At 39.4% G+C, this 24,029-nt stretch overlaps 1 protein-coding gene and 1 long non-coding RNA gene across 3 annotated transcripts in view; one reads left to right on the top strand and one right to left on the bottom strand.

The window, feature by feature from the left end:
- Window positions 1–20,680, top strand: part of LOC148070385 (uncharacterized) — a 64,078-nt gene extending 43,398 nt beyond the window's left edge. The window contains exon 4 of the long non-coding RNA XR_015712901.1: window positions 20,607–20,680. This is a non-coding gene — a long non-coding RNA (uncharacterized LOC148070385). The remainder of the gene's footprint in view (window positions 1–20,606) is intronic.
- kaznb (kazrin, periplakin interacting protein b) overlaps window positions 1–24,029 on the bottom strand; it is a 120,426-nt gene that overhangs the window by 30,045 nt on the left and 66,352 nt on the right. The gene's annotated exons all lie outside the window — the stretch shown is intronic.

Genomic DNA, 24,029 nt, shown 5'->3' with positions numbered 1-24,029 from the left:
GCACTAACGCACTAAAAATACTAACTTTGAGTACGCTAGTATGCGATTTGAGACACAGCAACTGTCACACATTAGCATGTTAACTGTACTTAAAAATGTACACACTTAATTGAAATATAAACCTTAAAAGAACATGGAAAATAATTATAATTAATAATTTATTTTGTAAACATTTTCTGCTTTTGACCCATAATCTTGTTGATGTTTTCATTTTCCTTTTAGATGTATTTCTGTCTTGAGCAGTGAGAATTAGAATTTGCACCATGCAACAATGAACATCATATTGAATTCAGCAATTTAAAAAAATAATCGATAAAACAAATAAATCAAATAATAATACATCCAATAATCAAGTATGCCCAAGTTCACTCTAGTTCAAGGTCAACTTTGTGTTACAATGTCAATCACTGTCATCTAATGTCTCAGTACTTAATCTGCAAGAGTCGCTACATGGCAGCAGATTAGCTTCTTTTGAATGCAGAGTTATGACACTTTCATGAATCCTACGCCTCATCTCCATATTCAGTTTAGAGTTGGAGAGCGTATTCATCGGATCACCTGACCTTATCCTCCCCGTCCTTTTGACCCGTCCATAACTATTCAGACCTTTTCGCCGACCTTTTCTCCCGCTCTTAAAATAATATGGAGATTGAGTTTTGCTCTGAGAGGATGATGACAGTCTCAGCAAATTTCAGTCCATTACTGACATGTCGTTGAATCCTGGCGTGATGTTGTTGCACCAGAAATCTACGGCGTCAACATGCCACAGTTTTACCACCTTTTTATCCGTGAGTGAGTGTGTGTGTGTGTGTGTGAGGATGTGGGTACTAAATTAAGTGAATGTGAGCGGCAGAAAATGGGTTTACTTTCAGGAGTGATCCATAATTCAACCAGCTCATTCCGGGCCTCCTGCGTCAGCGGTCAAAGGTCACATAAATGATGGTGCTGAGCTAAACGCCGCCGAAACATCCACGGCAGAAAATCTTGACAACTTTATCTTTGCAATTCCATTTTCTGATGGGATAGTTTCGCAGCAGTGGATACCCATTACCCAGAGCCTCTGATCCCGGGATGCTGGGACAACTTAAGTATAGTGTGAAGTGTTTCAGGCACAATGAGAAACTGTAGAACTGATTAAGATAGTTACAGTGGAATAAAGGATGATGTGAGACATGTGAGAAACACAACTTACATTATATGTTTGGTCCCTTAAGGTAAGGTAAGGTAAAACTTTATTGCTTTGATTGCTTGACATGATTACACCAACATTATGTACATGTATTCAAGCACATGTTCTTTACGTGTTCATATGTTAATATGCATACGTATTCATATTTATTAATGGGTCCAGATATAAAACTGCTATTCGGTTGAATGTAAAAATGTGTCAAAACATATTTAAAAGGCTTAAAAACTGTATTAAAGTCTCACGAATGACTTGATAAATGTTTTAAGGCCATTGTAAAAATGAATATAAACTGGATGGACAGTTTCATTTTTGTGTTGGAAATTGAACTAGCACCTCACGTTCACAATTCTTATTTTAGATAGACAAATAGTACTTAATGAATCACTTAAATGAGTTTATTTATTTAACTTATCCTCTTGATACTTTGCTTTATGTTTGAAGGTCACCTCGATCACAAATACTGTCAATATATCAAATATTGGTTTGAATGCAAGGAGCTGATCTTCACAAATGTCACAGACGAAAAATAAATCCACTTATAAAATGAAATAATTACTTGGTTTGAGATAGTTTTACATTTGTTGCTCATAACACTATGTTCGACAAAAGAGATTATTTCTCCCAACATAACAAGCCGTGTTTCGTCGTAAACAACGAAAACAATTAAAAAAAAACATTATGGCTGGAGACGCGTCGGCCGCCGCATGAGAGTGTGTTTCATGTCCCTTCAGAGAGGCTGCAGGTAGAATTGGAAGCAGCGCTGCAGAAGCAAACGTTCAGGGATGACAGGTGTGGAAATTGATGGAGAGACGAGGAGAACACAGGGATGTGTGTTCATGCCGAACCGAAGGAAACTATCAGTGGAACGCAGACAGCTCATCTCCAAAACCTCAGCCAACCTTTAATTATACCGACATTCAATCCTGTACGCTGCAGACACGTCGCTTCCGACGTCAGTCGTCCGACGAGGACGGAGCGTTACCTCGCCATGACGCCGTCACGGCAGCCAAGCAACATGGCCGACACCGACAAGCTGGTTTGAAGCCCCGCGCTGTAATTACTACGGCTGTAGGAAAATATCGCTATAATGTATAACGCATTAAACATCTAGAGTAGCATAACCACAATGAATATTAACAGATCGAAGAAACAAGAAGGACTAAACAAAACAAAGTTAACTTTTGCTGTTCTGTAAAGACAAGAGAAACTTTCAGTCGACGCATGAAAGTCAACGATAACAAACGTCTTTTTTTAGTTTTAATGTTGACTTCATCAGTGGAATCTGCCTCATACAATACATAGAGTGTTTAAAACTAGTTGAATAAACGCCGACATCGCAGAGTTCTGAGTGTGTGGCGTAAGCTCTGCTAAAACTTTAGAACAATGACAAACAAATGCAGCACAGAAATACATTTAACAAGTTGAGTTTAGTCATAACAACGTTAAACTCTTTACTCGTGTTAATCACGGATCAAATCATTTCTTTAAAACAATTAAAAAATAACTTTTAATTAAAATACAATGTTATTTCAAAGGTTACATATATATTTAACCTCAGCTTTTAAAGCTGATGTTTGGACTTATTTTGGCTTGAAAACGGAGTCTAAAGTAAAAAAAAATTAAACACTGAAAGATACTGGATGTTGCTCCAGGTTGTGTGAGACTGTTAATGCACTTCATTTTTAATATAAGCTTAAATTTGCTGTTAATATTTTGAGAAGCACTTTCTACAAGCACTTTCACATTTGATTACAGAAAGTATTTGCTCATTTCTTGGTTGTTAAAGCCAGAATTATTGTTCCTACAGTATCGCAAAACATCGCGATATATCGTACCGTCACACATGTATCGCGATATGCATCGTATCTTGCCGCTACACAGCCCTAATAGTTACCATGACAACCTCACACTGTTCACCTGACAACACCTGAATAGTATATAGTATTACTCTTGTCAACATGAATCCATCATTACAGGAAGTATGAACAAATATAATTAGCAATAAAGATAATTAGCTTTAAGAGACCATTAGCAAAAACTGTTGTCAATAATAATAAATGTGACGATATAGATTTATTATTATTGACAACAAAGTAAACCTTTCTTAACTCAATTTACACATAATCTGAATCACAATCACATCGTGTTCAAATGATGCCGCGGTATTTTACATATACACGGCTTAAAGAATACGTCTTCGCCAGCTCACAGTTTGAAATTAACGACTGAGAGTCTGAGGGAGAAAAACAAGAACATAATGATCATATTTCCATTCTTCCATCTCATCCATGATAATGGAAAACTGCGAGAGAATGTGAGGGACGTTCACTGCCAGTGAATAAATTAAGCAGCAGAATGACACGTCGCCTTTGGGCTTCTTAACCTCTGGCACGTGCCAGGGATACGACTTCAATACTTTATAAGCAAAGCTGACCTCTGCAGAGTGGATATTAATGAAGCCCAGACACCTGGAGCGGTTCCTAATCTTCCCCGTGCATCCCAGATTTAGCAGCTTTAATATATTGGAATATATCAAACCACGATTACGGAGCAACAAACACATGTTTTTTCGAACTGTTGGAGGAAACCGGTGTGTGCCTCGGAGAAACCTACTCCTGCTTTGAGTCTGGATCACAAGGTTAACTTAAAATGACAAATAAATCTATATAAATAACTTATATCTATGTTCTTATGTGGTTTTTCTTTGATCTTTGTTCTTTGTCTTTATCTTTAGACTTAGATTGTATCATCTTGTTCGTTCTCTTTATGTTCTTCTTATTTTGATTTATTTTTTATGAAAAATTGCTGTATTTTCTGTGGCTAATTGGAAAAAAACAATTTCCCGAAAGAGACCTCCTGAGGGATCAATAAAGTTTTACCTTACCTTACCTTATAAAAAATATCAGAACATTTTTTGAAACCTTAAAAGCGGGTCATACTTTTGCAACCGAGGGCGACTTCATGGGCACTGGACAGTACCAAGGACTACCAGTACTTTGTAGTAACAATAATAATGGCAATATTTCCAAATACGTTAATGGACTCAAACATTTGCAAGTCAAAGAACACACCTGCTGTATTGGTCGTGCAAATGATCTGAATTCTTATATTTCTACATTCAAATACTACTTTTTTTTTTTTAGATGGATCGATAATGACCATGCAATTTTCAAAACATGCCTCGCCGGCGCCACCACTGTTCCTCTTGGTTCGCCTTGTGTTCGCCTGTTTACGGGACAAATGATTTGTTGACGTAAATAAACAAACTCATCACACTTCTTTTGTGTTGCATTTACTGCTTCCGCTAGTATAACTGATTTATGTTTGTCCTTGTTGGTTTAAGGGTTCCGTCAATCAAACCAATACTTCACCGCTAATCTTGGTCACCGACTCTGAAAGGAACCCGTTCCCCAGACAAAACCACACGAGTCTGTCGACTATCAACGTTTTTTTCCGCAGTGGAATCAGTGTCGACACAGTTCAACCATCAGTGAACATGTATGGCCGTCACATGAAGTCATGAAGCCAACATTCTATTAACTCCATCAGGAAATGAGAACATCTGTCGATCTGTCCTGATAGAACACGGCCAAACGTTCGGGTCAAAGAAACGTGTTGAGATGTTGTGACCCAGCAGGTCCTCGTGAAGCCTCCCAGATCAAGGAGGTTTAAAGGTAACATTGAGGGCTTGATAAACAATTGAAACCTCGGTGTTCTGGACCAGAGGGGATTGTCAAAGCGAAGGACACAATTGAAAAAGTGTCCTTCAAATGACTAATTCATGTGAAGCTGCTGCTGCTGCAGCTTTGTTGTCGGATCTGAACGAATACATATTTCCTGTGGACACCGTCCAGGCAGTGAAGCCTCGTCACCCGACGTTTGTTCAGTCACTAAATATTTCATATTAAATATAAGTTCATAACATATTCTCTCTTCTCCAATGAAATCAAACTTCATTTTTTATTTATCATTAAAACTTTGCGTTCCAGATCATGAATTTAATTCAACGCATTTGGTTTTCTTTTGTTTTGATGCATTTATTCTTAATTGATTTTCCTTGATTTATGGAACTCCTGTTGTGTTATCAGTTTTTATCTTGATATTTTAAGTATATACTTTATTGAATATTGTTTTGATTTTTTAAGCGCTTTGTGACCCTGGTCTGGAAAAGCACTATACAAATAAAAATTACTTACTTACTTAACTATTTACAGGTCATTTTATTGCCACCACAAAAAAATCCAGTGTTGTCTTTAAAACACAAGCAATAATTCTGATCCTGAAGCTTTATTTGATTGAATGTAGAACTTGACAGTTGGAACGTCGTTCCTTTACTGGACAATAAAACTTTCTTCTCCTTCCAACTTCACTAGTAACACAAACGTCATGCCTTTCGTAAACATTGTGTCGCTCATGAAACATTGCAGATGCTTCGTGAGGGAAAAAAGCTGTTGAGGCGAGAAAACTGGTGAATGCAGAGAGAGTGCAGAAGTGAATTTTCTCGCTCTAAAGTTTGACGTATCGGAAGTTATCTGTTCAATCTCTGGTGGGAGGTACGGAGCCAAAACACACGTCTAAAGTAGGTCATTCTTTCAAAGTGTAATCATTAACATTGTGGCTTTAAGACTGAGAGAGTAGAATTCCATTTTAACCTACATAATACATGTTTCTCTAACTTGGCAGGATTAGCTACTGTCAGCATTTGATCAGTTAATCCAACTAAACCTTGTCAAAGAGCAGTGAAGCCGGATGAAGGCTGGCTGGATTATCATTTAACAAGGGTATGAGATTATTTATATCCAGTCCTGCAATATTACAACTCTACCGATTCCAACAAGAAACAAATCTAGCATATTGTTGTGACGACTGTCTAACATGCACACACACACACACACGGACACACACCATGTTGCTGACACAGGGGTCACAGCTGGTCACTGGAGGCCAGATCACCATTAGGCTTTGCCGGTCCAGGATGAGTGTGGATTTGAACGGAAGATTTAAGCCGGAAAAAACGTTCTGGAAAAATTCCAGGACAGACTCGTGAAAAAATATTTGCGACACATTTTTCACGTCAAGGCCTTTTTTCTTATCACTTAATGGCTCAGCGTTTTTTTTTTCCTCACACGTGTTAGGAAAAAGGAACATTTCTGCTGACTTCCATCCTGTTTAAGGGCCGGAAAGAAGCGAGTACTTATTCCCGAGGCGGAAACAGCCACTCACCAGAGTCGACACGAGTCCACGAGAAAATGTTTGTCTTTTAACTTTCACAGAAAACGTTTTCCAGCCCCGTCGTTCGAGAGAGAAACGCCAGAGGAATAAACATGCTTGGAGACGTGTTCGGGACCGAATCATGACGTCTGTCGTTCGACTTCAAAAACTAAACCTGAAGTGTAGCTGAGGTTGTATTCTTGTACGCTCGTGGCGACACAGTGACACCATCAAGACCTTTTTATTTGTTCAGGCTTTTCCTTGATTTCCTGGAACTCCTGTTGTGTTATCAGTTTTATCTTGACCTTTAAAGTATATACTTTATTGAATATTGTTTTGATTGTTTAAGCGCTTTGTGACCCTGGTCCTGAAAAGTGCTATACAAATAAAAATTACTTACTTACTTACAATTGTTGTCAAAACCACAGGTGAGTCCAGTGCTGTGTCTCAAATCGCATACTAGCGTACTCAAAGTTAGTATTTTTAGTGCGTAAGTGCGTCTCAATTCTTAGTATGCGAAATTTAGTGCGCCATGCACACTAAATTGGCGTACTAACACGCCCACAAAACTGAGTATGGTTCGATGGACACTAAACACACTAAACAGCCGACATCTTAGTGACGTTTTAAACGGAAGTTACATCATATATATATACATATATATTCATATACTTACAGGTGTATTTTCAGCAGCAGTAGGAGGATAAACACGTCTTCGCTGCTGATACCAGCTTAAATATCTCGCGATTATTTAGATTCTCATATTTTTTCTTTATTTCTTTTTCCAAACTTGCAAAACGTGCTGCCAGCAGGTGGCGATAGTGTTCAAACAGCTGGTTGAAACATCGTTAAATAGAAGTAGAAGAAGAAGCCGTCATGTGATCTCCGGTTAGTGTGTAGCAGCAGTGATTGATTTGAGAAATACTATCTGTGGAGAATTTGCGTACTAGTTAGTACGTACACTAAACTGATGCATACTAACTTCTAGCATACTAAGAGTAGTATGCGATTTGAGACACAGCACAACTGTGATCTCACGTTTGTCTGTTAGAAATAAAAAGGAGACATTGATCCTCAGTAATTGAGGGAAAGTTCTCCTGGTCTTAGATCCTCTGAAGCTTCAGAGGAAGGATGTCCCGGGCTGGAGCTAATGGTACAGAACTGACACAACACGAGTAGCACTGATAAAGGTCAAATGGGAAAATCCGTCTTGTGAAGAAACAAGTCGTTTTATCAAGTTCATCCACAGATTGACGATGTCGTCTCAATTGAGCACTTGTCAAACTCAACCTTTCCCCCCCCCCCCAGACATAATACAGTCATTTTGAAACAGGATATTCTACTTTAACCAAATACTGAGTATCTGTGCCCTCCCTACATTTAGTGGCACTTCTCCATCATAACTCTCTCCTGGGACATTGAACGAACAATAACCATCCTCTGCCCCCCCTCTGGCACTCTCCCCAAGTCACATAATATAAAGTAAAACAACTCCGCGTGTTGTCTATAATAGAATTTAGGGAGCAAGAAACGCTGAGATTAATGCAGCAATCCTTCATCATCTGTAGTCCCGCTGGTCATTACTCACCGGCACAGGAACGACATGATTAGCTTTGATAGGAAAGAAGTGTTAGACGCACAAAAAAAAAAAAGTGTCTCATCATGGGAGGAAAATGGATCAAATGGTGTAAAAATCATTTTGGGGGCGACGGTGATAAATCACCATCGGAGCTTCACGGCAAATGAGAAACGACTGGGTACACGCTCTCCTCGCCGTGACTTTTAACTCACCGCCGTCGTGACAATAGAAGTCTTTAAGGTCGTCGCCTCTCCTGCGACGATTCGACGAGGAACCTTTCGGTGGGTTTACGCACCTTCGCAACGTGACTAATGTCTCTGCTTGTTCCCAATCATATCACAGCGGGGACGAGCTCCGAGAAAAAAAACCTCTGTGCTGATGATGATGCGGCAGAACACGGCAGTTAAATGTCAGGGGAAATGCTAATGAATACACCAATTACACCGCAGTCGCACACACACACCTACGACTAATGAGTCCGACACATGTGATATAAATGAGCTACAGAGGCTGTGGGCGTCCAAAAATCAACCAGCAAGAACCACTGTAGCCGCTCGACATCATGGACACGCTTGTGCTTGTTGGATGACTTACTTGTGACGATGATTAAAAACAGAACATTAAAAGCAGATTTTAAACAACACTGACGAGAGTTTTAAGTGTCCAAACAATAGACAGGATTTCTTAAGGGGACCCATATGTCTGGGAACTTATGCATAATAAAGAAGGAAAAAACAAATATTAGTCGCACTGGAGTATAAGTTGCATTTTTGGGGGAATTTATTTGATAAAAAATCCAACACCAAGAACAGACATGTCATCTTGAAAGGCAATTTAAAATAAAAATAGAATAGAGGCAACAATAGGCTGAATAATTGTACGGGATGCTTACGTTAAATGACACAACTGAGAACCTGCCTTGTATGTTAGTATAAAATATTAAGAGTTATTCAGATAACTATAGCGTAAATAACATGCTAAGAAGTTTACCAAACCATCCGTGTAACTCCAAATAATTAAAATCCAATGAAATCTTCATCCTCGGTGTCACTTTTAAACAACTCCGCTAACTCCGGTAGTATAAGATGCGGCTCTTCTACGTCGAAATTATCAACACAGGCCTAGAGCGCCCTCTTGCTGTTTAGTGTGAAAATAACATGTGAAATGATATACCAGTAATAATGTGTTAATAATTTCACACATAAGTCGCTCCAGAGCCAAACTATGAAAAAAACTGCGACTTATAGTCAGGAAAATACGGTACTAAGTATTCGTGTTAATAACCCTGTGTGTAAAAAATAAACATTTAGAACGAGCTCGTCTGCACTAATTTAAATTTAAGTATGTCATCCATGTCAGAAATCTTGGGAAAAAAAAGGAATATAAACTGTTAATCCAGTTTAAATTCATGTATTTTCATTTGTTTTTTCTGATCGCAGAAAGAAAAATCGGACTCTGGTGATTTAACTTTGGAAAAGGGAAAAACAAGTCTGCGATTAATTCTGCGTGGATTGGGACGTACGAAGGAAAAGTGCTTGTATTCGTGCACGCACAATTCATTCAGTTGAGCTGCATCATGCTGCCTAAACAAGCCATTTGTGTTCGTCAAATTTAGTACAAAACACATTTAGAACTAATTCAACATGATGATGAAGAACAAGAGTTTATTATGGTATTGCTTTTGCAAAATCTTACATTTTATGACTTTATAAAACAACTAAAACAAGGTTAATTTAACAAAATAAAACCTATTGAAAACAAATAAATATCAAATACAATGATAGAATTTTTCAGACTTTTTTTCATGATAAAATAGGAGGATCTTAAATTATGAGTAATAGCAACAGTGGTCCCCAACCTTTTCCAATTCAGGGCCCACTTTTAAGTCTCAAAAACCTTTGCGGCCGACCTCCGACCCCATAAATACGAAGGCATTATAATGCAATCTCAGAGCACTTTTTTGTATTGAAGATTGAACATAAAGGACTGAAATCAATGGAGGAGAAACATATTGGAAGCTCCACAGTCACTAACTCAGCATCTGTAATATGTTGCAACACCTTCAGTATTTAAAACATGTTTTAACATTTTAAAACATTGTTATACAACATAACAGTGTATTTTTATTTTTAAATAATTAAATCCACCCTCACACAAAAAAATGATTCCATTTTGGAAACGATTTTGTGGCCCACTTGCAATACCCTCGGGGCCACCACAGGGGGCCGCCGACCACAGGTCGGGAATCACTGCTTTAAAAGGTCAAGACACATAAGACAAAAAATGTATAAAACATAGTATATAACTAAAGGTTATTTGTAAAGCGCCTTTCTAGACCAGGGGCACAAAGCGCTTTAACAATCAAAAACAATACACATTTAAAATAGATACTTTAAAAAGGTCAAGACACATAAGACAAACACAGGAGTCCTAGAAACTCAGGGAAAATCCTGAACAAATAAAAACGTCTTAAGATGTTTCTTGAAGGAGTCAGTAGATCATCAAACACAGAGGGAGAGGAAGATCGTTCCAAAGCTTAACAGCAAAACCTCTGAACCGTGTTCAGGAACCATCAGTAGATTCTGATCCACAGACCTCAGAGCCCGAGCTGGGGTGTAAGTCTGGATCAGATCACTGATGTAAGGAGGAATCTGACCATGAATAGATCTGAAAGTAAGAACCAGAATTCTAAAGTTGATCCTGAAAGAAACTGGAAGCCAGTGAAGAGTTTTAAGGATCGTGGAAATGTGAGTTCTTCTACTAGAGCGGGTCAGAATTCTCGCTGCAGAGTTTTGTATCAACTGCAGGCGAGACAGAATGACTCAATATGAAGCAAAACCACGGAAATAATCTGTCTGCCATTCACAGCGTCATCCTCACAAACATCCCACCGGGAGCAGTATATTTTCAACGAGGAGCGTGGGTAACTGGCACCGGTCCAAAAAGCCTCCTCCTCCTCCTCCTCCTGGTGTTCAGTAAAGTTGACCTTCCGTGCGGCGTCACGTGCAGACAATAGCCCACTGACTTAGTGGTCGACTGAGTGATTGATATCGTCTCATTAGCCGCCGGAGAAGGAAGTTGCTGAGCGCGAGCTGCTCGCGTCGCTGTGCTCGACATTCTCTCTCCACACGTCTCCACTCCGACTCCTGCAGCTTCTCCTCCTTCTCGCCTCATCAATCTACCGACCTCGTCCCGGGAGTTTTTCGAAACTCCCAGATCCCTCAACTCATCTTGTGGCTTTTTTTTTCTTTTTTTTTCCTCTCTACATCATCATTAAAATTCAGAGAGAAACTCTCATGCATTTGTTAGACTTTTCCTCCGCACCACGGTTCTGGTTCTGCGTGGCTGATCGGCGATGGGTCGATCCACCGAGGCCTCCTCCCGCGAGAGAGGAAGGAAACTGCGGTAATAAGAGCAGAATCCGTCTGCAAACTGCCCTCACCCCACAGAGCAGACGAGGGGCTGGAAAAGTCATAGGTTTTTTAAAATGCAGGAGCAGGAAATGGATGTGAATTCAGACCCATATCTCCCAGGATCATTATCGTCATCGGTTGTCTTGCTCCTGAGGCTCTTTTGCTCTCCAGGGACACGAGACATCACCGAGCGAGGTTCCTTCAGGACTGATGTCTGATTAATTAACAAGCACAAACTTACATTCTTGAGGTTTTCCATTTTGACTGTGATCCACAGATGTCTGCAGGCAGAACCTCTCAAGACGCCGCGGCGCCGCCGGCGAGACTCGTGGAGGAACAACTTTTTTTCCCTCTTTGAAGAGCTCAGAAAAGGTGCCATTTGAAAAGTGGAGATCAATTTAGCATGAAAGTTTCTGCATTAAGATTTGTCGGAGGGGGGGGGGTTGACTGCCGTGCGGAGCGGGAGATTACTTTAGAATTTTTAGACTTAACAGCCTAAAGGAAACAGCACACTTTATATTTGCCTGAAAAATCTGGATTGTAATTTTACGGGTCAAAGCTGCTCTCTCTGTGTTTGAAGAAATTAATCTTCCTTTCGTGATGGCGGCGCAAGACAACGCGTACAGGAAATGTTCCACTACCGTAGCTAAAGTTTAGCTTATAGAGGAAGAACAAACAGAGCAGAATAACAATTTAGATTATCACAGCAGGGCGACGCTTCTCTGCGTGGTGCAGTGGAGAGAACTTCTGCTACCCTGGAATATAAATGTCTTCAATTAATCACATAATGGCTCAAAACAACAACAGAACGCTGATAAACAAATATCAATCAACGACTTCTTAATGTTAGATGTTATTTTTCTGACTTTACTATTGTCAAACTAAACAAAAAATGTTCCACTTCTTCACCCTTATTAAAGATGTGTGAAGTTTAAATGTAGAATATTACACTTTTTACTATATTGCTTTAAATGTCTGTCACACCTCAATGATAATGAATCTCTTCGGGCACAAAAATAACAACATTCTCGTCATCTGTATTACACACAATATCGTGAAGACAATCATTTTTAAACTGCCCTTTCAAAATGATTTGATGGATGTGTCAATCAACTGTCATTTGTTCCAGCCTTCCTTCTTCACACAAGCTCAGAATGCAGCTTGGTCACATCATTATTAAGGACACCTGCCCCTCATTTAAGACAATAACATTCATAAAATTACTGCTTAAGCCTCTTTTTGCATGAAAACACGAGTACAAGAAAAGTTGTCCAACAGTTGTAAAGTAAGTAAAGTAAAGTAAAGGTTATTTGTAAAGTGACTTTCTAGACCAGTGTCACAAAGCGCTTTAACAATCAAAAACAATACACATTTAAAATAGATACTTTAAAAGTCCAAGACACATAAGACAAACACACGAGTCCCAGAAAATCTGGATCAGATCACTGATGTAAGGAGGAGTCTGACCATGAATAGATCTGAAAGTAAGAACCAGAATTTTAAAGTTGATACTGACAGAAACTGGCAGCCAGTGAAGAGATTTAAGGATCGTAGTAATGCAAGTTCTTCTACTAGAGCAGGTCAGAATTCTCGCCACTGAGTTTTGTATCAACTGCAGGCGAGACAGATCCTTCTTGTTAAGACATGAAAACAAACCGTTACAATAGTCCAGACGAGAAGACACAAACACATGGATTATAAGCTCCAGATCATGGTGTGTCAACAAGTTGAGATATTTTTCTCATTCGAAGGAAACAGTTTACTAAACCCGCTCTATATCTCATAGTAGGATGTTATTACCACTTCAAAGGCTTGAATAAAAACTCTCAACAGTTCTATAGGAACCTCTTGTGATCAGAAATGATTTGGCTGAAATGAAATCTGTCCGGAGCTCTACAGGCAAATCATTCCAACACCTGAGCGCCGTGATATAATGTGCAAGTAGGTGGTTGGCCTTTCTAAAATTAACCGTCTTTCATCTCCATACCTTATTCTGGCCTAGAAATGTCAGAGTGGACGGCTGCTTCGGGATCAGCGGGAGTGCAGGGGAACAAGCTCATTTGCCACGGAGGGAAGGGTTTTGAAAGGTTAACGGAGAGAGTGGAATTAAAATTCTGAGAATTAAGTCCAGAGGATGAAACGTTTATATTCATTAATAGTAGTTTCCTAGACCTGATTTACAAACACAGGGTACACAATTGGCATTCCAGTAAAAAAAGAAAAAAAGGTCCATGTTGAGAATAATCTGTTATAATCATTTATGGGATGTAAACAAAATGACGATTTTCTTTTGAGGAAAATCTAACATGAAATATGTTTTCATTGATTAAGGAAACAGAAAATCATTAATAGGAACTTGTTTTCTTTTCTTGAAGGTCAAAACAAATAAGAGTCAAACTTGAAGGAGATCTCCAGAGGGATTAATAAAGTCTATCGAATCCAATCATTGTTTAGCAGATATGTCAGATATGTCAGAGTCAATCAAACAAAGAGTCAATATTTTAAACACAGTCAAAGTCAAAAATAAACATCAAGGTCAGATTCGTTTGTTTCATTCATCATATTTCTGCTATTCCACTTTTACCAAACACAAAACACAAAGATGCATCTGCTCTCGTCCGAACTCCTTATCTCTCACCGTTCTTCTTTAATTCCAGATGATTTGTGGAGCAGTCACTTGAGAGTAGCAGCGTAATGAAGAAAGATGAAGCGAGTCTCAGTCACATGATAAAACACTGCAGGTGTCAGCGTCTCAGAGCCGCCGCTGATTCAGCAATTTATTGACTTGTACATTTAATTAACTTAATGATCACGTTCTTTTACTTTTGTTTTTTTATTAAAAAATATAAAAACAATATCAAACGACGGTTTGAGGAACCCTGTTAAGTACTTTCGTATCATTAGAAAATGTCAGCCTCCTTTCACCTCGAGGTGTAGCTTTCCTTCTTGTCAACACTTCCTGTTTTTTGACGCGATTTATGTGAGACGCATCACCCTTGAACACACACCGACTCCACTGCAGAAGAAGCTTCATGATCCATTCACAAGCAGCGGCTTTGATAAGATGCAAGCCGGTCCACCACAGCAGCAGTCGTTACACCACATGGACATTGTCGAGTCTACTTTACCTCGGCATCGCTCACGACCACACAGATCCCACGTGTTGCAGCGAGGCTGAACCATCTTCTTCGTCCTCAACGACACAGAGAAATCCATCCTGCCGCCTCGCCTCGTCCACTGTGCCCGGATCTGCGCTGTTCCACACCGCTCCCTTCGTTTTTTTTTTTTATCCCCCCATCCATCATGCCATCACCACGAGCCGCGACAGAGCCGGATCTCGTCCACCCCCTGCTGGTCCGACCACGATCCCAGCAGATGGGACGGTCCTGCACGGGTCAAGCCCACTCACACGCAGCTGGTTCACGCTTGTTAACACAACCGTCAACTTAATCATCCAGCGGTGTCGTCACCCAACTACAGAAGTTAGCTAATACGTGTTAGCGTGTAGCGTACTAGCGGACAATCTAGCTGTAATCCTTTGATGAGGGCATTTCACACCAGGAGGTGTTTTACAAAATATGGAAGTAAAAAACTTACTTTTAAATGTTAATCTCATTTGATTCAAACAAATATTCAAGCTAAAAATGTTCATTTCTTATTCATTGATGTGTGAGAAGCTGGGTAGATACACTTAAGACATTTCTAATTGTTGTCTTCTCATTGCCTCAATACAATACTTAATACTTCTTAAATCATGCCTGTCTTCTGTGAAGCTGACAGAAATGCATTGTTGAGATTTTTCATTGACAAAATTAAAATGATCAAAGAGAAAATCTCTCCCCATTTGTGTGGAAACCCTGCTCTTACTGAGCCTGACCTCAGTAATTTCAGGCTTATTTCTAAGCTCCCTTTCTTATCCAAGGTCTTGGAGAAGGTGATGTCTGAGCAGGTGTCTTTGTTCCTGGATCAGAGCGACATCCATGAGAAGTTTCCGTCTGGCTTCCGAAAACATCAGTCCACGGAGACAGCCTTACTGAAAGTGTCCAGTGACATCATGATGTCGACTGATTCGGGTCAATTCACTGTTCTGGTTCTCTTGGATCTGTCCTCAGCCTTTGACAAAGTTGATCACCAGATCCTGCTGAGAAGACTGAGGGATGAAGTGAGACTGTCTGGGTCTGTGTTACAGTGGTTCTTGTCATACCTTTCTAGGTGCAGTTTCAGTGTATCTGCCAATCAAATGAGGTCTGAATCGGCGGATCTGTTACGTGGAGTCCCTCAAGGTTCTTTTCTGGGTGATTTATTGTTTTTGCTGTACTTGATTCCCCTGGGTAAAGTCATTCATAGATTTCCTGATGTTTCTTACCACATTTTTGCTGATGACATCCAGCTCTACTGCACTTTTGATCCAACTGAGCCCCAGAGGCTGAACAGCTTAGTCAATTGTTTGCTAGAAATGAAACAATGGCTGAGTGAAAACACTCTACAGCTAAATGTGGACAAAACTGAAACTCTGGTGATTGCTCCTGATGACAGATTCCAGGGTTGAGTCAGTACTTGGGTGACTTAGGTCAGTCTGTCAAACTGAGCCTGAGAAACCTGGTGGGTGTTGTATTTGACAAAGCCATGTCTCTAGTTCAACACTGCAGAAAACTGACCAGAAACTTGGGAAAATGTTGTCACAACATGATCTGGAGCTTATAATCCATGCATTTTTATCTTCTCATCTGGACTATTGCAACAGTCTTTTCATGTCCTTTCAAGAAGAAGCTGTCTCGCCTGCAGTTGATACAGAACTTTGCTGCGAGAATTTTGACCAGCTCTAGTAGAAGAACTCACATTTCTACGATCCTTAAATCTCTTCACTGGCTGCCAGTTTCTTTCAGGATCAATTTTAAAATTCTGGTCCTTACTTTCAGATCTATTCATGGTCAGACTCCTCCTAACAGGACTAGAGGAAAGAAATCCTTCCAGACTGTTGCTCCTAAGCTTTGGAACGATCTTCCTCTCCCTCTGTGTTTGATGATCTACCGACTCCTTCAAGAAACATCTGAAGACACTTTTATTCGTGCAGGCTTTTCCTTGATTCTCTGGAGACTCCTGTGTTGTTCTCGGTGCTGTCTTGATCTTTTAAGTATATATTTTATTGGGTATTGTATTGCTTGTTCAAGCGCTTTGGGACTCTGGTCTAGAAAAGCGCTATATAAATATTACTTTCCCACTTACTTATTTCAGTTCGATTTTTTGGTAGTTGAAATGTTTAAGGAGTACTTTGTCCGTTTTTTTTCTCTACGTTTTAAATATTTGGCACTTATTTCGGCGTAACTGTGAGTTTAGAAATAATAGTTAAAAATGGTTTTGTATAGTGTCTTTTTTTAAACCTATGAACATTGTTAAAATGAAACAGAAAAGGGGCAATTGGCGTTTTCAGCTAGAGTGGTAGGACTCAAGCCGACATTGAAACGGGTAGAGGGACTACACTCCGACTGCAGACGGACCCGAGGACCAGGATGTGAGGAGTCATGGGCCGCGATGACGGACAGGCAATGAGTGCTCCGTAATACACCTACGCACCAGTAATTGCAGTGAAGGAGCAGACTGGAGTGTCTCCTCCGTCAGGCGAGCTTTTGTCAGGGCGACCCATGTGAGGAGGAAGCTAATTGCTCGTCTCTTCCTTCATCATCCTGTCATCGCTTCAGCCTCCCCCTGTAATCAATTGGTTTAACTGTGACTGATGCAATTTCAAAGATGTAATACGAGGAGGTAAAAGACGAGACCATGGCAGGTTCATTTGACAAAGCGATACTACGGCGACAGATAAACACATGCAACCCAAGAATAAGTGAATGTTTTTCTCTCATTTTAGTGGTTTATGTTATTGGACATGTTAGGAAAATGATGATTCATCTTAAGAGTGACTTTTCCCAACAATTCTCCATTATAACTTGATAATAATCCATTGACAATAAGATTAAAGTAACTTGTATCTAAACCATCGTAGGTTAAACGCACCATCAGGTTTCTTTGCACTAGAATTTTGCTGATTGTAGAGAAACTAAATGACAGAGTATTATTTCACTAAAGAGTATGTCCATGTCTTTCTTTACTTTTCCTCTTGCTCAACACAAAAACCATCTTGGGAAGTCCGTCATGCTCTTTTATAGAAGGACTGGGGTGTCTGGAATTCCCCTCTTGGCAGAAACAGATCCAGGAGGAATAAACAAGTACATGGCGGCCAAGGAATAACAGAGAAACACTGTTACTTTTCCACAAAAGCTCTCTTAATAATGTTCACATCTAAAACAAGAAACCTGCAATTAGTCTCTTCCTACAAATTCTGGCAGTGCTGTTTATTTATTCATGGAGGCAACAGGGCAGGAGGAAAACATGTTTGGATCCAGACTGGGCATGTTAAAGGTCAAACAGAACTAATAAGAGAAGTGTTACACTGATCAGCAGGAAGAATGGTCAACAGAGAGTGCCAGGATCTCTAATTGAGTCCAGACGGAGCTTAAAATGTGAACCTGCAGAGAGTCTCCCCGATCCTCAAAGAGCAAATTAGCATTTTGTGAAACTTTCCAGAACTACGAAGGAGAGATGTTCATCTGACATTTAGGTGGAATTTAAACAAGATTTTTTTTTTTTTACATTTATAAATGCTATATCAAATATACGTTGTAAATAATGTATGAGTTTATTAAGCTTAAGTTTATTATAGAGGTCCCTAGAATTATTGTATATGTATGGATAAGACAAGCATGTACACTTAAGTACGTTCTACTACTATTTTTTTGATCAGGGTAATGATGAGCTCAATAGGTTGTCGTACCAACATGCAGCGAGAATTTTGACCTGCTCTAGTAGAAGAACTCACATTTCTCCGATCCTTAAAACTCTTCACTGGCTTCCAGTTTCTTTCAGGATCAACTTTAAAATTCTGGTTCTTACTTTCAGATCTATTCATGGTCAGACTCCTCCTTCCATCACTGATCTGATCCAGCCTTACACCCCAGCTCGGGCTCTGAGGTCTGTGGATCAGAATCTACTGATGGTTCCTGAACACGCTTCTGGACCAGAAGAGAGAAATCCTTCCAGACTGTTGCTCCTAAGCTTTGGAACGATCTTCATCTCCCTCTGTGTTTGATGATCTACTGACTCCTTCAAGAAACATCTTAAGACATTTTTATTTGTGCTTTCCCTGATTTTCTGGAACTCCTGTGTTGTTATCAGTTTTATCTTGCCCTTTAAAGTATATATTTTTATTGAGTATTGTTTTGATTGTTTAAGCGCTTTGTGACCCTGGTCTAGAAAAGCGCTTTATAAATACAAATAACTTGCTTACTTACATAATGAGTAGTCATGTTCAAATTTAGTGGTTTTTTCCTGAATATCTTTTCTTTTTCTTTTTGAAGTGGAAAAGGTGGTCAACAACTACATTAGATATAATGACCTTACGCTAGGAGGGTAAATGTGTGTGTGTGTGTGGGGTTCTGGAGCCAGCATCAGGTGACTATCTTTCTGTTAGCGGCCAATATGACTTTTGCAAAGTATTTTTCTCTCTTTTGAGTCTAACAGATAGAAAACCCATAAATAAGCATTCCTTGAAAACCAGCTCTCGTACATCAATCTCAAATTGTTGCAGAAAAGTGCAAGGCCAAAAGAAACCTGTGTGCCACTTAACTTACGCTTTTGAAATGGAGTGAATATAAAACGAACAAAGATTTTCCAGCAGAAATCGCTCCAGATAAAAGAGTCGGTTAACTCTGTCTGCCACATTTGGTCTCATTCCTCTTCAGTAATGATTTCCCTTTCTTTTCCATACTTTTAAGTTTGAATGTCTGATCTTGTTGAAGAAAAAAAAACATGTACCTGGAGATATTGAAAAATATAATATTTTCCAAGTTCATAAAAGCGGCAAATGTTGTTAAAGCTTATGTAGTTTTCTTATTTTTATTTGGCAAATAGCTATGGTAACCCTCTGAGACCATTTGCGTCTATAGTTATATCATCATAGTATTCCTTGTTATTTGTTACTGATAACTTAATCTTCAAGGGGAAATAAGACTGTGTTTTTCTATTAATTGTTCTGCTAAGAAACAAATAAAGATGATAAAGCTGTATTAAACAGTAATAGCTCAATTTGTTTCCATTTGGATTCATACAGAGCAAAAACAAGAGCTCCCTGTTGGGCTGCATAATAACAATGTTCCAAAGATGAAAGAGAGATTCCTCCTTTCGGCTGAAAATTGTTGAAAACCGTACCCTGGGTCTTTTATTATTACAAACAGATCTAGAATATTGTCTGTCCCATTCCCCAAATGGCGCTTCCAATATCTCCACTGGTAATGTGTGTATAAAAAGTATAAACGCCTCAGGAGGAAACTCACTTTAATTGTTCTTATTTTACTGGCCAGGTCTAGAGGCAGCAGATCTCAATCAGAATAAAATGTCTTGGTTCAAAGTTAATTATCTAGCGTTGTGTCCAAGGCGTTTATCAAACAAGGACATCATCTGCATATAAACAAATGTACATGAATTCAGTTCATTTTTATTCTGGTCATTGTTAAAGTGTTTTTTTTATATAAAGTTAATGAATTATTGACAAATAATTGTAATTAATTTCTCACTCTCTGAATCATTTTCCTGTCAAAATGCAAATTTAGTGCCCTCACATTTCAGCTTTACATTTATACCGGTTTATATCTGTCGTATCACAATCCAATGAACCAATCAAACTGCCATAGACCTCAGAAACTGGGAAAAGGAGAAAAGTAACATTCAAAAACCTTATGGAACAAGAAGTATCTTCCTTGTAATCCTGTAACATATTTATTTATAATGTATTTGCAAAGATGATGAGGAATGTCAGCATCATAATGTACAATAGATAGAAGAGGCCATTGTAAAATAAGGAGTAAAAGAGGTTCCTTTAGTGTTTCATGCTTTCTGTTCTGCCGCAGACATTCTTTCAGCTTCTCCCGGATGTTGTCGCTGTAATCCTGTGCCTCTGTCATAGTTTCCCTCTCGTATTCCAAGGCATGAGTTTGGTAATGATCTCAGGTGTGAAGCGAATTTCCTGACTGTGATGTTACTCACGGCAAAATCCTCTCTCCCACAGGTGCACAGGTATAGTTTACCTCGCTGCTGTCGGAGAACAGCCGCAACCAGGAGATTGGTGTCTAGAATCGGTTTTATTATTTCAAGGTAAGGTAAGGTAAAGGTAAAACTTTATTGATCCTTCAGGAGGTCTCCTTCGGGATTTTATTTTTTTTCCAATACCCACAGAAAATACAGCAATTTTTCATTAAAATTAAATAAAAATAAAATAAGAACAAGAAGATAAAGAGAAAGAACAAGATGATACAATCTAAGTCTAAAGATAAAGATAAAGAACATAGATCAAAGAAAAATAACAAAGACAAAGGATACAAAGACTAACAGAGAATAGAATGTCATGATACTTTTACTCCACTCCTGCCCCCTGAACTCATAATTGTACAATTTAATAGCCTGAGGAATGAATGAGTCCTTGAGTCTATTTGTTTTGCACCTGGGAGGGAGCCTTCATGCTCCATCTGCTTCTCTCCTGATCAACCTGTTGACACTCCTCTTGGACACATTTCCACCCCAACACACCACAGCATAGAACAGGACACTGGCCACCACAGACTGGTAGAACATGCAGAGCAGTTTCCTGCAGATGTTAAATTTCAGGACTTTTTATGGGGTTGTATTCCTTTCCATTTAGTTGCACACTCTCAGAATATTAATCGTCAAAGATGTTTCTCTTGACAACATACAGTTTTCCTTCAAGAAGCGTAGAGATGTCTTTCCTAGCGTAGGAAATTGACCACAATGGAAGGAAGCATAGGCGCTCTCTGAGCCTGTTCGATGCACAGGTTACCACCAGGTTATCCACCAGCTCCGACCAAATCTCCACAGATGATCCTTCTGCATCTTCTGCTATCCCATAATTCCTATTTTCCTCCGGTGGCGAATTCAGTAAGAAAGTTACTCTGATCGTGAAGTAGCTGAATTAAAGTTTCTTTCGCACTTCTGTCTCCACCATCTTTCTCCACCAACGCCCAGAGTCGCCCTTTTCTACTGAAATTAAACATCCATTCTTTTAAATCCTCCTGTAGTTTGATGGTAATTTGCGAGGTGATTGAAGACTGGTGGCCGAGGTCAAGTCGCCATTTTCTTTTGTTTAACCTGCTCAGTGGGGGGGTCTTCTTCTTGCTTATACTTCTTCAAGATTAGAAGAAAAAAAAAAGATTTCCATGGTTTTAAAATCCAATTCAGGTTTGATAGAGTTGCAGTCGAAGCCGTCGACATGAGTGACTACATCTTCTATTTTGTATCTTGCACATTCCTCCCCTCTCTCACTGCCCTCTGCTCTAATAACACAGCTTAATGATAGCACATTGTCTGTTCTCTTCACGAGCCGAGCTCGATCACATTCAGCATCACACGGGTCCATTAACACCGAGGCCGGTTCTCTTGATGTCCCTCACATCATTTAAACCATCTTTCTTGCTCTTGTTGCAAGTATCCCAATGACTCAGGAGTTCAGAAAGAAATACATACCGGATCCCTCCGGCTCACTTGTACATCATAAAACGAGGGTAATAGAATTTCGACATGTGGTCATTAATATATACAGTATGTCCAGACGCCGGCTATGACCAGCGTCTACCAACACACACGGTGCCGATGCGGGCGGGCGAGGAGGGAAGAAGAAGAAGAAGAAGAAGAAGAGAACATTCCAGAAGAGAGAGGGAGTAGCTGCTCTAATGTGGTGGTTGATTCACAGTCTGTGGGAAACCCCTGAATCTGAGCCCCCTCCTCCAAAAAACCACAGAACCTCAAGTCACAGTGGCCATGTTGAATGGAAGCGATTGTTCGGCGGCCAGGATGGAAGATGCTGCCGCACATGAACATGATGTTCCAGACCGAGCACCCGGATGAAGACGGCCGGACGATTGATGAAATAAAATGGCTATAAAAGTAAAACTGACACCTTCAATCAATCATTATATCGTAATTTATTAAGCTTTTCACATCTTAGTAGATTATTACACTTGTAAAAAGCCAGATTCATTACACTACTGCCACCTGCTGTCCTGTTGGGATCATTTCAATCATATTTCAAATGCTAAAAAAAAATTCAGCCTAAAAGAAATAAGAAAAAATATGATTTATATGTATATCATCATTTTATTAATATTTGATTAAATAAAATGCATCTAATCAATATTCACCTCGTACACCTTTAAAGTATATACTTTATTGAATATTGTTTTGATTGTTTAGGCGCTTTGTGACCCTGGTCTGGAAAAGCGCTATATAAATAAAAATTACTTACTTACTTGCACACAAACCACTGAGAGAGCAGCCTTAGATCACATGATCACCGCATCCACACACCTTTATTAAAACAGTGAACCGTTTATTTTAACCCTCCTATAGACCTATAGATATGGAAATTAAATATAATGTGATTCTCCACTCTAATGAAGAGCAGAGAGGTTTGTTTTTTTTTTTCCTTCTTTCATCTGCATAATTTAGTGACATTTTATTCATGAACAGCAGCAGAAATGAAACAGGGATTTAGTGGCAATATTTTATTTTCCCGCCTCTTTGTTTCCATTAAATCTGTGAATGTTTCTTCTTTCAAGTACACAAATAATGAGTGTGTGTGTGTGTGTGTGCAGGAAATCCTTTTATGTGGAAAATTGAAGTTAAAAATAAACGCGTATGAAAGGAAACATCTCTGTGTGCTGTAAAGAGCTTTTAGTCGGGCAGCAGATGTAATAAAATGTCTTCTTTTTTTCTTTTTTTTTCCCAATGACTTCTCTGTCAATGGAATGTGCAAACACTGGACTGGCCTTCTTGAATGTCAGCCCAGAGGTTTAAGGTCATATTAAAGCAACAAACGCACAAGAAGGAACATGCACGATGTTTTCAGGAAGAGCTCGGCTCCACTGAGAGGACAGTTGCTGGCGACTTGATAAATATTTGTGCGAGTTTTTTGTTTTTCCAGGGTAAAAAATGGAGGAATTAACATGAGCTTCATCGCCGAGGATAATGGTGTTTCGACAGACACATTACACGAGCCACGCAGGGGTGCAAATCACCTCGCTATATTTGAGTGACTGATCAAAAGTCCGTTGAGAGACCATCTGATCACACCATTATGCAGAGTATCCAGCATGAGTGTCGTGCCTGGAATATGTACAGGAAACTCTCCGCAGACGAGGTTTTGGCAGCAGGTCTGACTGCACACAGCAATCAACTCTGTCGACCAGTTCTCCATCCGGAAAAACGAAAGTTAATCCGTCTGACTTTGCAAGTTCTTTTACTATAGCTAATCCAAGTTTGAACTAAACTCTTCATTAGGGCTGAATATATCAAAAAAAGTAGAGATATCGCGATATTTGTACGTGTGATATGCATATAGAAAACATATGCGATAATTTATATTTTTAGCATTTTTTCAAATGTGCATTTCGACCAATCAGTGTCACGTTCTGTAAAGTTGTCAATTTGTACTTCTATGTCTTGTTGTCGTTTACGTCTCTGTCCGTCTGTTAGCTGTGCGTCGCAGCTTGCTAGGCGCGGTTGCTATGGCGACGCG

This window comes from Callionymus lyra, chromosome 10 (assembly GCF_982586985.1).
Source record: "Callionymus lyra chromosome 10, fCalLyr1.hap1.1, whole genome shotgun sequence".
Taxonomy (NCBI): domain Eukaryota; kingdom Metazoa; phylum Chordata; class Actinopteri; order Syngnathiformes; family Callionymidae; genus Callionymus; species Callionymus lyra.
Note: the sequence above shows the minus strand (reverse complement) of the source record. Positions and strands in the feature narration are given on the sequence as shown.